The 12,695-nt window shown below is 37.8% G+C and overlaps 1 pseudogene; it reads right to left on the bottom strand.

Moving 5' to 3' along the window:
* Positions 1-278: 278 nt before the first annotated feature.
* LOC125512823 lies at positions 279-8,337 on the bottom strand (annotated as a pseudogene).
* Between the last annotated feature and the right edge of the window lie 4,358 nt (positions 8,338-12,695).

The raw sequence follows: 12,695 nt of genomic DNA, 5'->3' as shown, positions 1-12,695 counted from the left end.
TAACCTCATCAATCACCAAATCTGAAGATACATGTAGCAATGAAGGTTGGAACATACTAGTGCTAGCAAACATCCTATCAGGAGACTGAATGAAATGTCATATGCATCATTGTACACATCAGGAATTATGTTCTATGGATATTGGGAGTAATTGGCCCGATTGGAAATAGAAACAAGAACCCATGTCCTGGTGTCTTCCTTGTAATTCTGAATACACCAGTCTAAGACAAATCATTCAGAATGTTTCTTGGGACAAGGCTGCAATTTCATCAATTACTTTAGTTGGGAGGCGTGCTACCTGGCCCATTTTTGAATCTAGAGTAATATGTGGAGCTATAACCACAGAAGCCTTCTGATCTTTCAAAACCAGGATGATTATTCTCGGACCTTGGGCACGACATTCTATGCCACAAATGACCAGGAGCAGAACCGGTAGGTGGCCTCAAGTGTTGTGAACCTGCAATAACATAGTCAGTCTCGAGCCATTCGCTAAACATCCAATGTTGCTGGTCAGGAGAAATACCGTTGTTGTTTCCATGGTCTATTAAGGGCTTGAAATATTCTAGTGCAAAATTGGGAGCATGTACGATGGGTAATGAATCCTTGACCTCTTGGACAAGGAGGAAGCTGATGAAAGATTTCTTGACATTCTGGTGCATGAGGATTGAGGAGGATGTCGAGGATGTAATCCTTGACCTGATAGTCCAAGAAGAGGATGCCGAGCATGGAAGTTGTGACCTAGTAGTCCAGGAGGAGGATACGGACAATATGAGCCTAGCTCTGCTAGTACCAGAGGAGGACGCCGAAAATATAGGCCATCATCTACTGGCGCACGAAGAGGATGAACATGGTATGATCGTTGATCTGAAAGAAGAGAAGGATGACGTCCATGATCAGCAAGTACTAGAGGAGGACATCGAGAGAATAAGACTTCCATGCATGTGGACTAATATATAGTACAAGCTTACTGCATATCGCTTCTTGTGATTCCACATGAGTGCCCCCGATTTCTTGTATTTTCGCAATACTTATCTCTCCCTTGCTTGTGTTTAGAATGTTTTAAATAGCGGGCTATGGAAAACAGCGGCGGACCTCCAAATAAGCTATAGCGGGCTATTTGTGAAGGCGACCATTTAGCGGCACCTGCTGAAAAGGCTATAGCGGGCTGTAGCAGAGCTACAACTGGCTATTTAAAACTATGCTGTTTACTGGGGATTTTTGGTCCCGTACAACAAAACCGATTAATGAGTCTTGGTTTGTATCGATTGTTGACTCGCCTTTCCAGAAACCATATTTTGCCTTGTGTCCAGGACATACATAAATATATGAACCATCTTCTGTAGTTGCTAAACCAATTCTTTTGTTCAATTTTAACATCTTCGCAACCTGCAACGGTGTCATAAATAGCTTAAGCATAATACTCTGAATGTCCATACCTTCTAAAGACAATAAATGAAAAATCAAGTGTCAATCTTACCTGCTTCATTCCCTCTAAGCCGTTTTTCGAAGACTCAACATTCAACAACAGTGAAATCACCTAATATGATATTGGTTGCCAGAAAGTCAGTTCATGTTTATTTCTGTGATGTTTCAGTAACTATTAAAACTTATGATGAAAGCAAACTGATGCTAACAAAGACATAGTTATCTAGGTATATCAAATACAATTTCAAACTCATTTTAGCACAAAAGTAAATAATCCTGAAAGGGGAGAATGCCAAATCATAAGAACAAGGATGAATGTTCTGTAATGTAAGAATGTGATCTTACCATTATTGACCAGCTTTGAGAGTGACAAAGATCCTTGAGGATTTTTTCTTAAATCCCCCCATTTCACTCTTCCTTTCATTTCTATGGTTTTCAGACAGACAATATCTTGATTTTTTCCCCACTGCAAAGAGTCACATGGTAATAATCAGAAACAACATGATTCGAATGTCCACCATTCAAAACAACTAAATATTTGTTTCTCAATCTAAAATATTTGACTCTCAATCTAAGACACAAATATAATCCTGCTTTAGGATTATAGTGGAAAAAATATCATCTTGGAAGCTCATTACTCTGACATGTCTGCCACAACACTTTGGCAGGCATTGCTCTTTTTGTTCGAGACATTGTATGTCTCCATGGAACCAATTTTAGTCTTTGGCTAAATGTGATTTTGGGAGATGTGATACTATTTTGTTTTGGTAGGACACATGGTCTGATCATACTACGTAATCTAAATCCACCCAATTGCATTATTGTACTATTGATGAGGAAGAACACCATTCAGAAGGCCTTAACCTGTGAATCTATATATGATATGTTTCACCCCTATCATCCATGGCCTACTCCCAATGCAACAACCTTGTCATTATTCTTGATAAATTAAGCTACATTGATGATGATGGCTCCTAGAAACTCTCTATGGGCAAGGTTCTTTTTTTACAGTAACAAAATTTACAACACTATAACCAATCATGATCCTTCTCCCACCCCTATGTCATGGATATGGAAGCCATATTGTAAACATAAACATAGGCTCTTTTCTGGCTTTTACTTGACACGATCTATAATAGAGATATTCTAAGGAAGGACTGCAACACGCTTACTTTTGGATGTGGCTTTAGCCAAAACTTTTGGTGGATGTTGAAACAAGACTGGAATTTGGGCATGCAACTCATGTATACGTTAGAAAAAAGTAAAACCAGGAACCAAAACAAAGGCTTCTCTGGGACGGTTTCTTGTATGCTGGAGCTAATGGAATCACAATAGCATGATCATATTTGATGGTAAGACACCTACCATTCATGAATGTTTTAGCATATTCAAAGAATACTTTGCTAATGATACATACAGAGAAAAACCTTGCCTCAAAGAGGGAATGCAAGAGTGCTTAGATCCTTTATAAGCGTAGTAGGATCTTTCCCACTATTTCCCTCTCCAAAATTGATACACGGGATATTTGAGCAGGAAAAGGAAAATAGACATGAACAGAAGTGCACATATACATACGGAATATACACTATTTGATGACCAGTACAAAAAGTCGGTAATATATATGCAAACTCATGTTACATACAAAAAGAATAGAATCATATGTAGTGGATATGTTGCAACAATGAAATGTTTCAATCCCGAAATAATTACCATGTTAATAACCTCTATAATTCATACAATAATATGACGAAATACTCATTTTGTTGGAGTTTGACATGTTTTGACCTCATTGGCCTCTCACTATCAAATCCTTTTTGGACAATATGCCCCACTAATTAGTACCAATAGAAAATGTATGTGCTTTCCTTGTACAATTATGAAAAGTGATGCCTAAAGGACCACGATCATCTCACGTCCTACACAACAACTTCAAGGCTTCAACACCTATTATGTAAGGAAATGGAGATTTGACTGGATTGAGTAGTAAACAGTTACATAACTTAGAAACACGGTGCAAACTTCTACCAATCAACATCCTAGTAAGGATATATGTTGGGTTGAGTGTATGTGTGGGGTGTGTGTATGGGTTTGGCCCAAAGTCCCACCCTTGTGTATATCTACTCATACATGTAGGTTATAGCTAGAGGGTAAGAGAGTGTTACCGATTTTCCCCCAAGAAACAACATGGTATGGTCCCTGTAAGAAAAACATGGCATGAAACCCAGGTTAAAAATAATTAAAGTCATTGCTTGTGGTGAGAGGAAAGTTGGTACTCGTAGTCGTAGTTGTGGGTGAAGAGAGGTTCTGGTGCTAGTGGAACTTCTGGAGTGAGGGGAAAATTTCATGGGAGAAGCTGCAACACATCCGTAGCCCTTAGAGCAGAGAGAAGAGGTGCTTGTGGCCAGGAGCGCGGGGCAGCGCAACAAATTGGTACTGAAGCTTTTGTTGTGCAACCAGGGACCGGTCCCCTCCTTGTGGCTCGTGCAGGAATTGTAAGTCGTGGGTGCTGGGGGTAGCAGCAAGAGGCGGATGTGTGGCTGGCTGGTTGCTCGAAATCAAAAGCTCATCCGAGACGACCGTCGATAGTGCGTGCAAGTAAAAGAACCTGTAGGTCTGCGGTGTTGGTCTGTGGTGGTGAAAGGAGAGATGGGTGATGTATGTACAGATACTATCCATTGGAGGTAGCGATGTTGGTGTAGTGAGTACTGTAGCAAAGAAGCAGAGAAGAGCTGTGTTGCCTGAATCTGTTTTTGGGCCGCTAATGTTGCTGTCTTATAGTGGATTGAAGGAGAATTTTTTTTGCTGGTTGCTGAAAGAAGGCAACTGAGAACTTCTTGTAGGAGGTGTGGTTTGTGTTTGTGGTAGAGCAGCATGGTGGATTTAGGGCCTTGGTGTGCTAGTTGCATTGAACCTGGTTGTTAATTGTTCTTGCTCAAGTAAGTTGAAACAGAATATCTAATAGGGAAGAAGAGAGGAGACATAGTTCCTTGCTCTTTGTGCTTTCTAGTGAGACTGGACAATGGGGGAAATTCAAAAATTGAGAAGCCAATTCAAAGACCCTAAAAAAACTCATGGAATCTTCAACCATAGCCCTAGGGCGCAAAAAAGCAGTTGGAGTAAAATTCGAGGCTCAAAAAAGTGAATTTTAGGGCACCAGAAAATGTTCACAACAGCCTAAAATTGGTGCCCTGAAATACATTGCAGCTGTCGTTTTGTGGGTGTTCTATATTAGGGAAGCTTTTGGAGAAGCGTTTCTGGCAAAAAGTGATATAAAACAACCATTTTATTGACGTCCTGCATGGTCCCCCATTTGGAGCAAATTTTTCGGCAGCAGCCGTAGTGTTGTATATTTGCAGCATATGGCCGCTTGCGGCCGCCGTTGTAGGGTAAGGCTTTGCCAGAATTGTCGTAGAAAGATTAGAGCCTCTACGCATACTATCGTGTATGCTGCCTGGCCAGGAGGCTATCAGAGGTGTTGAGGAGGCTCTATGCAGGAGGAATCGAGTGGGGTTTCACCGGAATCAACTTTTCCTTTGCGGTGGAGGTACTAGCCAGAGATGAAGGAGACAGACTGGGAAGCTTGCAAGCCGCACCTCATGGAAGGGGTCCACGGTGAGTGTGGTGGAGACGGGCTAGTGTAGTTCCACATCAGGGCGCCATCATCTCGCTCAGATTGCTCCCAGTGGTTGTGCCCTATCAAGAAGGAGGAGGTTATAGGCCGCCATCGCGTCGGTGGCACGGGCCTCTTTGCTGAAGAGGTCAAGGTGGGTAGAACCAACGACGAGGTGGATTGGTGGAGTTCATTGATGGTTTTTTAATTTCATGATCTGCTTTTGATCTGTCATTGATGATTTTAAAATTCAACTAAAATTTCACGATTGTCTCTTGATGCATCCTACATGTGCTTGAGTAAGCATGATGCGGTGTGTTTTATTCTGTAGATCTAATAGTTGATTAGGTTGCGTCCCAAGTGTTTGTTCTGTCGCTAGAGGACAATGAATAGAGAGGGAGGGGTCCCTAAAGAATGATGAGCCAGTCTTTCGTAGGTGGGGTTAATGGTGTTCGATTTACGAGTTAGGAATTCTCTCTTCAGAAACAAGGAAACAAAGCCATTGAGATGATACATGCTCCCAGCATTAGTGAATTCATTGTGGACCAATTGGTAGAATAGATCATTGTAAGTGGCACAACATACAAGTTGATTCTTATAATTCAGACATTTTCTAAATGGCTCTATCCCTTTGTGCGTATATGACTAAAGGGCATATTGCTTCTTCAGCCTTATTTGAGTATATAAGGCGTGCATGCAATTTTAATAATACTCTCTTTTTTGCTCCCATTTATTCGTTGTCTTTTGAGACTGAATATTTTTTCACTCATACCCAAGACACAAATAGAAAGAAGCCACATCAATTTAGAAGCAACTATTGTGGCTAATAGTTCAACGGGCAAATTTTTTTCCTCAGTGCTCCATAATATTTAAGCTAGTATTTTAACAAATTGAAAGATGGTCCAAACATTCTCTTTCACTGGTGCGGTTCAATGAAGGTGAGCCACGCGGTGGCCGAGATCAATGCCTTGGGATTGACCATCAGACATATTGTGATAGGGTGGACACCACGCTCACTATTAGTGATGGTGAAAAGAAGGATAAGCAGTGACACGGGTAGGGGCGCCATATTGAAGTAGAGGATGTAGACCCGTGGGAGTCTTGAGCCATGCTTACTCGGCTAGGGGCATGTTTTTTTCTCCCGTTGCAACGCACAAGAATGTTTGTTAGTAGAATTAAATCACATAAGCTTGGAGAATCAAGTAGTACATTCTCTAACAAAGGGTTAGCACTCAAGTAATATAATTTAGCTTGTAACAGGATGGTAATGATAGATACTTATCACCCATCTCAGGGGGAGTGTTTTTTTAGAAGTTGAGGGGGAGTGTTGGGTTGAGTCTATGTGTGGGGTGTGTGTAGGAGTTTGGACCAAATTAAAGCTCCACGCTTATTTATGTCCACTCATACTTGTAAGCTGTAGTAGAGATCAAGAGAGTGCTCCAGATGTACCCCCGAGAGACAACAACATTTTAGTGTGAATAGTGTCATCTGAGTTACACCGTCATCCATGATGTTTGAATTAATGTGGTTGTAAATCATTACCATCTTGGGGGTATATATATATATATATACATATATATATATATATATATATATTATATGTGTGTGTGTGTGTGTGTAAGCGCCCATCCTCATGCTCCTCTATACATTTGGTCGTAATAGCGGCATGTAGTAAAAAGTGTTAACTTCACTACTATAGATGCATGGTCATCTATTGATAGTAATAGCCCGTGCGACATGTAATAAGAAGTGTTAACTTCATTACTCAGGTGCATGGTCGTAAATTGTTAGTAATCTCTCATGTAACATATAGTAAAACATATTGATTTCTTTAGTGTGAAAGCTTGTGCGAACTATCGGTCGTAAATTCCTATGTAACATGTAGTAATAAGTAATAATCTTTTTACTACATATGCAGATGCTATTCAGTGCTCTACTGTACGTGCAGACAGCCTAGCAAACTCATGGGCTAATTTTTTTATTCATTCCGTAATATGCTTGCTGTTCTGTAGTAAAAGAAAATACTAGATTCGTTTACTACTTAATCTGGCATTAAACTTGATGGTAAAACGCTTTAGGTTTTGTAGTAAATGTGGTAGACACTTTTGCAACTTAATTATAGGTTTAGGTTTGATCGTAATACACTTAGTTTCCAGTAGTAAAACTGATGGATCTTTTTACCACCAGTTACTACAGGAGAGAGGTTTGCATGCGGAGTGGATCTGGTTGGCTGCTTCATTGCCATGGGATGGCCGGAATGTAGAATAAATTATTTGCGGACAGACATAGTTAAGGTTTTTGATGGTGTAAAAGTTCTCAAAAATCGTGAAAAAATACTGAACGAACACACCTATAATATAACATGATCCAATGAATGGATTGAAAAAATATGATTGAATGTGTCCTAGACAAAAAGGAACAAATGTTTCGGTATATATTGATCCTGCAGTGAGCTGAAATGCTTGTTTTTCGCCGAGGACAAATAAATGCATATTTTCACAATCACACCATTGGATCATCTTATTGTATTAGAGTGAGGCTCCCCTAATTATTTCATATTTTAATAACTTTTAAACTGTTAAATGTTTAGCAAGCCTTAACTAGTTCTATGACAAGCTATAATAGACAAAGTTTACCTAAAGCTATTTCAAGTAATTCAAAGCAACATGAAAAATGGTTTATCTAAGGAAAATGTGTCCTAAGGAAAAAAATCCCTATTTAAGCATAGCATTAGTGGTTTTTGCACCGAGGAATTATAAGAAAACATTGATTAAGACCATTATATGACGTATCAAATGTTGCACAGGAACTAATTGTTCTAAAAATCATCATCAGTTTAATAAGACTTGCAGCTAATAATGGGCAATCTCCAAAGAAGAGTGGAACTTGAAGCCATGTAATAATAAATCCAAAAGGTTAATTTTGGTTGACACAAACTTTATGTTCACTGTGGTTCAAATATTATATTATCTGTCAATATTGACATTTGTCCTAACTCATCAAAATACACAGACATTAGAGCAAAACAACAATTTGGTAAGCCAAAACAACAATCACTTTTACATGGTTGTCTGTTATCAAAACAGAATCTACTACTTTTCTAAAGACACGACAATCAAGACATTATACCAAATCAATGATAAGAATGATGTCAAAAAATATCACTTGAAAGCATAACCATGGTACATATTCACCTTTCTAAAAAAGGCGAGAACGGGCACCATGGTAGACTTAAGCTGGTTCACACCATCCCATAGAATTGTACAGGTAAATGGAGATATGCGACCAATGACAAACTTCATATCAACATTTGAAAAATAAGATCACAATGCATTAGAAATATAATATGTTGTTTTACATTCATGTAAATAAGGATACCTTATATATATAATCCTCCTGCAATATTTTATTTTGCAGATAAATGTACATGCCTTAGTTACCTATACAACTTCCCCGAGAAGCAACTGCGAGCTGATGTTGTGTTCTAGCCTACATATTTTTTGATATTTTAGTTTACTACCAGAGATACAAGCTAAAGGTGGAGAAGAATCTGTGCTTTTCACTGTACTAGCATAGTGGCTCGCCCGATGTGCGGGCTAGAATTTTATAAAGTTGTATCATGAACACATATTATTTAACTTGTCCAAGGAAACTTGCATCCAAATGTGATCACATTCTCAAATATGCGCCTTTAGCGAACATAGTTTTGTCTTAGGCATGTTTGATGCAAGGGGATCATCATTATCCATTGTTAACTTATTATGAAATTACAATGTCGTATTAGGTTACTATTATTCTTATTGTAAAAAATGTGTGTTTTCCATATATTGTACCTTATTTTTGTGTTATATACTAATTAAACGAAAAGGAAACGATACAACCTTTTAAATTGTGTTTTATATCTTTTCTGTGTAAATGATTTTAGTACATAAAATTCTTGGTAAAACGATGTGAATCATACTCTGAGATATTAGTTATATTTTGCATGGGCATCGATTCTCAAGAGACGGGTTTGTTAGGGTAAATTCACTTATATGCTATTGAAAGTGGACTTGACACACTTGAAATTTGCTTCAATTAATTTGGCGTTGAACATTTTTGTGAAATTTTTTATGACTAACGACATTTCTAGAAATAGTTAATGATTTATAGTGATTGAATGAACCATACTAAGAATTCTTTCTGGAAAATTTGTTATGTTTTGTACATGAAAATTAGCAATAGCTCAACTGACTCGATGTGAAATATACATAACTCAAGCTAGCTAAAACAAGAGTAACATGTAGAAAAACGATGGACATCAGTATGGGTTGCTTTGCTAATGTCCAATGTTAGTTGGCCTTTAGATAAATTTATCCATGTTGGTGGTTCTCTCTATGGTTCTCTAGGGTGAAGGGACCAAACATGGGAAAGCTATAATAGTTTCTTCATACTCTATCACATTCTTTGATGGTTTCACACTCCTCACATAAGCTTCTTCAATGGTTTTAGTGTTACTTTTCAATAGATTCTTTTTGTCGAGCAAAGAATAACCACATCATTGAATACTTGTAAATAATTAGATAATGAAGGAAATATTTTTTTACTATCCATTTTCCCTTTGATTTCTCCCTAGTAATAGTAACATTATTGAATTCTTTGTATTTCACTTGTTTGTAGGGGAAATGCCATCTTATGTTATGAAATAATAAGATGTTGTGGTCCTATGTAAATATTTATTAGTTACACTACTTGAAGAAATTAGGTGTGGTAAATGTTGTCGAGAGGATGTTCTCTGGAGGACATATATTCAAAACATATTTCAGAAAAAGTATAGTGAAAAGGAGAACATATATGTAATATTAGCTAGTCTACTTGGACCTAGACATCATTGAGATTGTAATCCGAAAGAAACCAAGAGACCCCTTTGTTGTGATTAGACAATGGAGAAACATATCTCGTTTTGTTGGAGTTTGACATGTTCTGACTTTATTGGCCTCTCGCTATCAAATTCTTTTCGGACAACATGCCCACTAATTAGTACCAATAAAAAATTTATGTGCTTTCCCTGTACTATTATGAAAAGTGATGCCTCAAGGACCAAGATCATCTCACGTCCTACACTTCAACTTCAAGGCTTCAACACCTATTATGTAGGGACATGGAGACTTGGCTGGATTGAGTTGTAAAACGGTTACATAACTTAGAAACACGGTGCAAACTTCGACCAATCAGCATCCTAGTAAGGATATATGTTGGGTTGAGCGTATGTGTGCGGACAGCCTAGCAAACCCATGGACTATTTTTTTATTCATTCTATAATATGCTTGTTCTTTTGTAGTAAAAAAATCTAAAACCATTTCAAGTAATTCAAAGCAACAAGGAAAATGGGATATCTAAGGAAAATGTGGCCTAAGGAAAAAAATCACTATTTAAACATAGCATTAGTAGTTTTTGCATCGAGGTATTATGAGAAAACATTGATTAAGACCGTTATATGACATATCAAATGTTGCACAAGAACTAATTGTAATAAAAATCATCATCAGTCTAATATGACTTGCAGCTAATAATGGGACATCTCCAACGAAGAATGGAACTAGAAGCCATGTAGTAATAAATTAATAAGGTTAATTTTGGTTGACACAAACTTAATGTTCAAAATGGTTCAGATATTATTTTATCTGTCAATATTGACATTTGTCCTAAATCATCAAAATACACCTACTTTAGAGCAAAACAACAATTTGGTAAGCCAAAACAACAATCATTTTTTACATGGTTGTCTATTATCAAAACAAAATCTACTACTTTTCTGAAGACATTATACTAAATCAATGATAAGAATGATGTCAAAAAATATCACTTGAAAGCATAACCATGATTCATATTAACGTTCTAAAACAGGAGAGAACAGACACTTTAGTTGTCTTAAGCTGGTTCACACCATCCCATACACTTGCACAAGCAAACGGAGATACGCAACCAATGACAGACTTCATAACTTCATTTGAAAAATAAGAGGACAGTTCATTAAAAATATAATGTGTTGTTTTAATTTCATGTAAATTATGTTACCTTATTTATATAATCCTCCTGCAATATTTTATTTTGCAGATAAATGTATACGCCATAGTTACCTATACAACTTCCCCGAGAAGCATCTGCAAGCTGATGTGGTGTTCCAGGCTACATATTTACTGATATTTTATTTTACTCCCAAAGATATAAGCTAAATGTGGAGAAGAATCTGTGCACGGGCCTCATGTTCTACGATGAATTGTTTGTGGGAGTGAGAAGTGTGCATTCAGTAGTAACAATAAATGATTGTGCCTTTCGAAAAAGCAACAAAAAAATAGCGTGTTAAGAGAAATAGGGGTGGCCTCCTCCAGATACAATACATGGTATAGCGTGCTATTTACAAATGGTGTTTCAAAGTAATGCCATATAGCCTAAAATTAAAGGATTTTAACAAGAATAAATGATATAGTTTAATAATAAAGTACTAAAAAAGATTTAATGTGGCCTAACACAAAAACCAATGAGGCAACAACATAGCAAAAATATGCAAATTTAGAGTTAGGTGCCACCGGGATCTCCATTGCTAAAGAATAACCTCTCATTGCATGATATTGAAGTACTCCATGTAGCTAGCTATTTAACAAAGCGACGATCAATCAATCGAGTGCTCGGAGTTAAGATGGATAACTTGTAACATAATTGGGAACTAAGATCTAGCAAACATCATGATCCAATACATACATCATGAACCTACGAGCCCAAAGAACTCGCAAACGGGGGAAGACCGGCGGAGAACAGTGGAAGACCAGCGAGGAATTGAAGAAGACGGGCCAAACAGGAGGAAGAAGAAGAAGCCGCCAGCACACATGACTGCATGATTGGGTGGAGAATAAAGTAGAGAGTTGGGTACTAGTAGCGCTTGGTCGGATGGGGGATTGGCTATTTTTCCTATTTGGGCTTGGTCAGATATTTGTCTTTGGGCTAATGGGCTACTAATAAAACATCACACCACAAGCTATACAGTTTTAGCGCAATATAGCTTGCTATTTCATGAATAGCCCCATCATAAGAAAAATTGCGAAACTTTAGTGTGGCCTCTCCTCGTATGCTATAGCGCGCTACTAGTAAAGAAATTGCGCACTATTTTTTCATTGAAAAAAGACATGAGCTTCAAGTCTGAATGATGGAAAGATTATGTCGTATTTATTTCTCTAAAAGCACCAAAAATGCATTGACTATTTATGTTGGACATGAAAATACTCGAGAAAAGATAGTAACCTATACTTGAGATTTAAGGAGTAAGTTGTGGTTGACATTAGCATTGTCACTATTATTCAGAGAGAGGGATCAGTGCCAAACTACTATAAAATAAGGAACCCAAGGATCGAAGGTAATTAGTGTTATCACTTTCCAATTACTTATGTATGTTTGTGCTTTTCACTGTACTAGCATAGTGCCCCCCCCCCCCCCCCCCCCCGATGTGCGGGCTAGAATTTTATAAAGTTGTATCATGAACACATATGATTTCATTTGTCTAAAGAAACTTGCATCCAAATGTGATTACATTCTCAAATACGCGCCTTTGGCGAACAAAGTTTTGTCTTAGGCATGTTTGATGCACGGGGATCATCATTATACGTTGTTAACTTATTATGAAATT

This window comes from Triticum urartu, chromosome 6, assembly GCF_003073215.2.
Source record: "Triticum urartu cultivar G1812 chromosome 6, Tu2.1, whole genome shotgun sequence".
Classification (NCBI taxonomy): domain Eukaryota; kingdom Viridiplantae; phylum Streptophyta; class Magnoliopsida; order Poales; family Poaceae; genus Triticum; species Triticum urartu.
The sequence above is the reverse complement of the archived record's forward strand: the minus strand, read 5'-3'. Positions and strand labels throughout refer to the sequence as shown.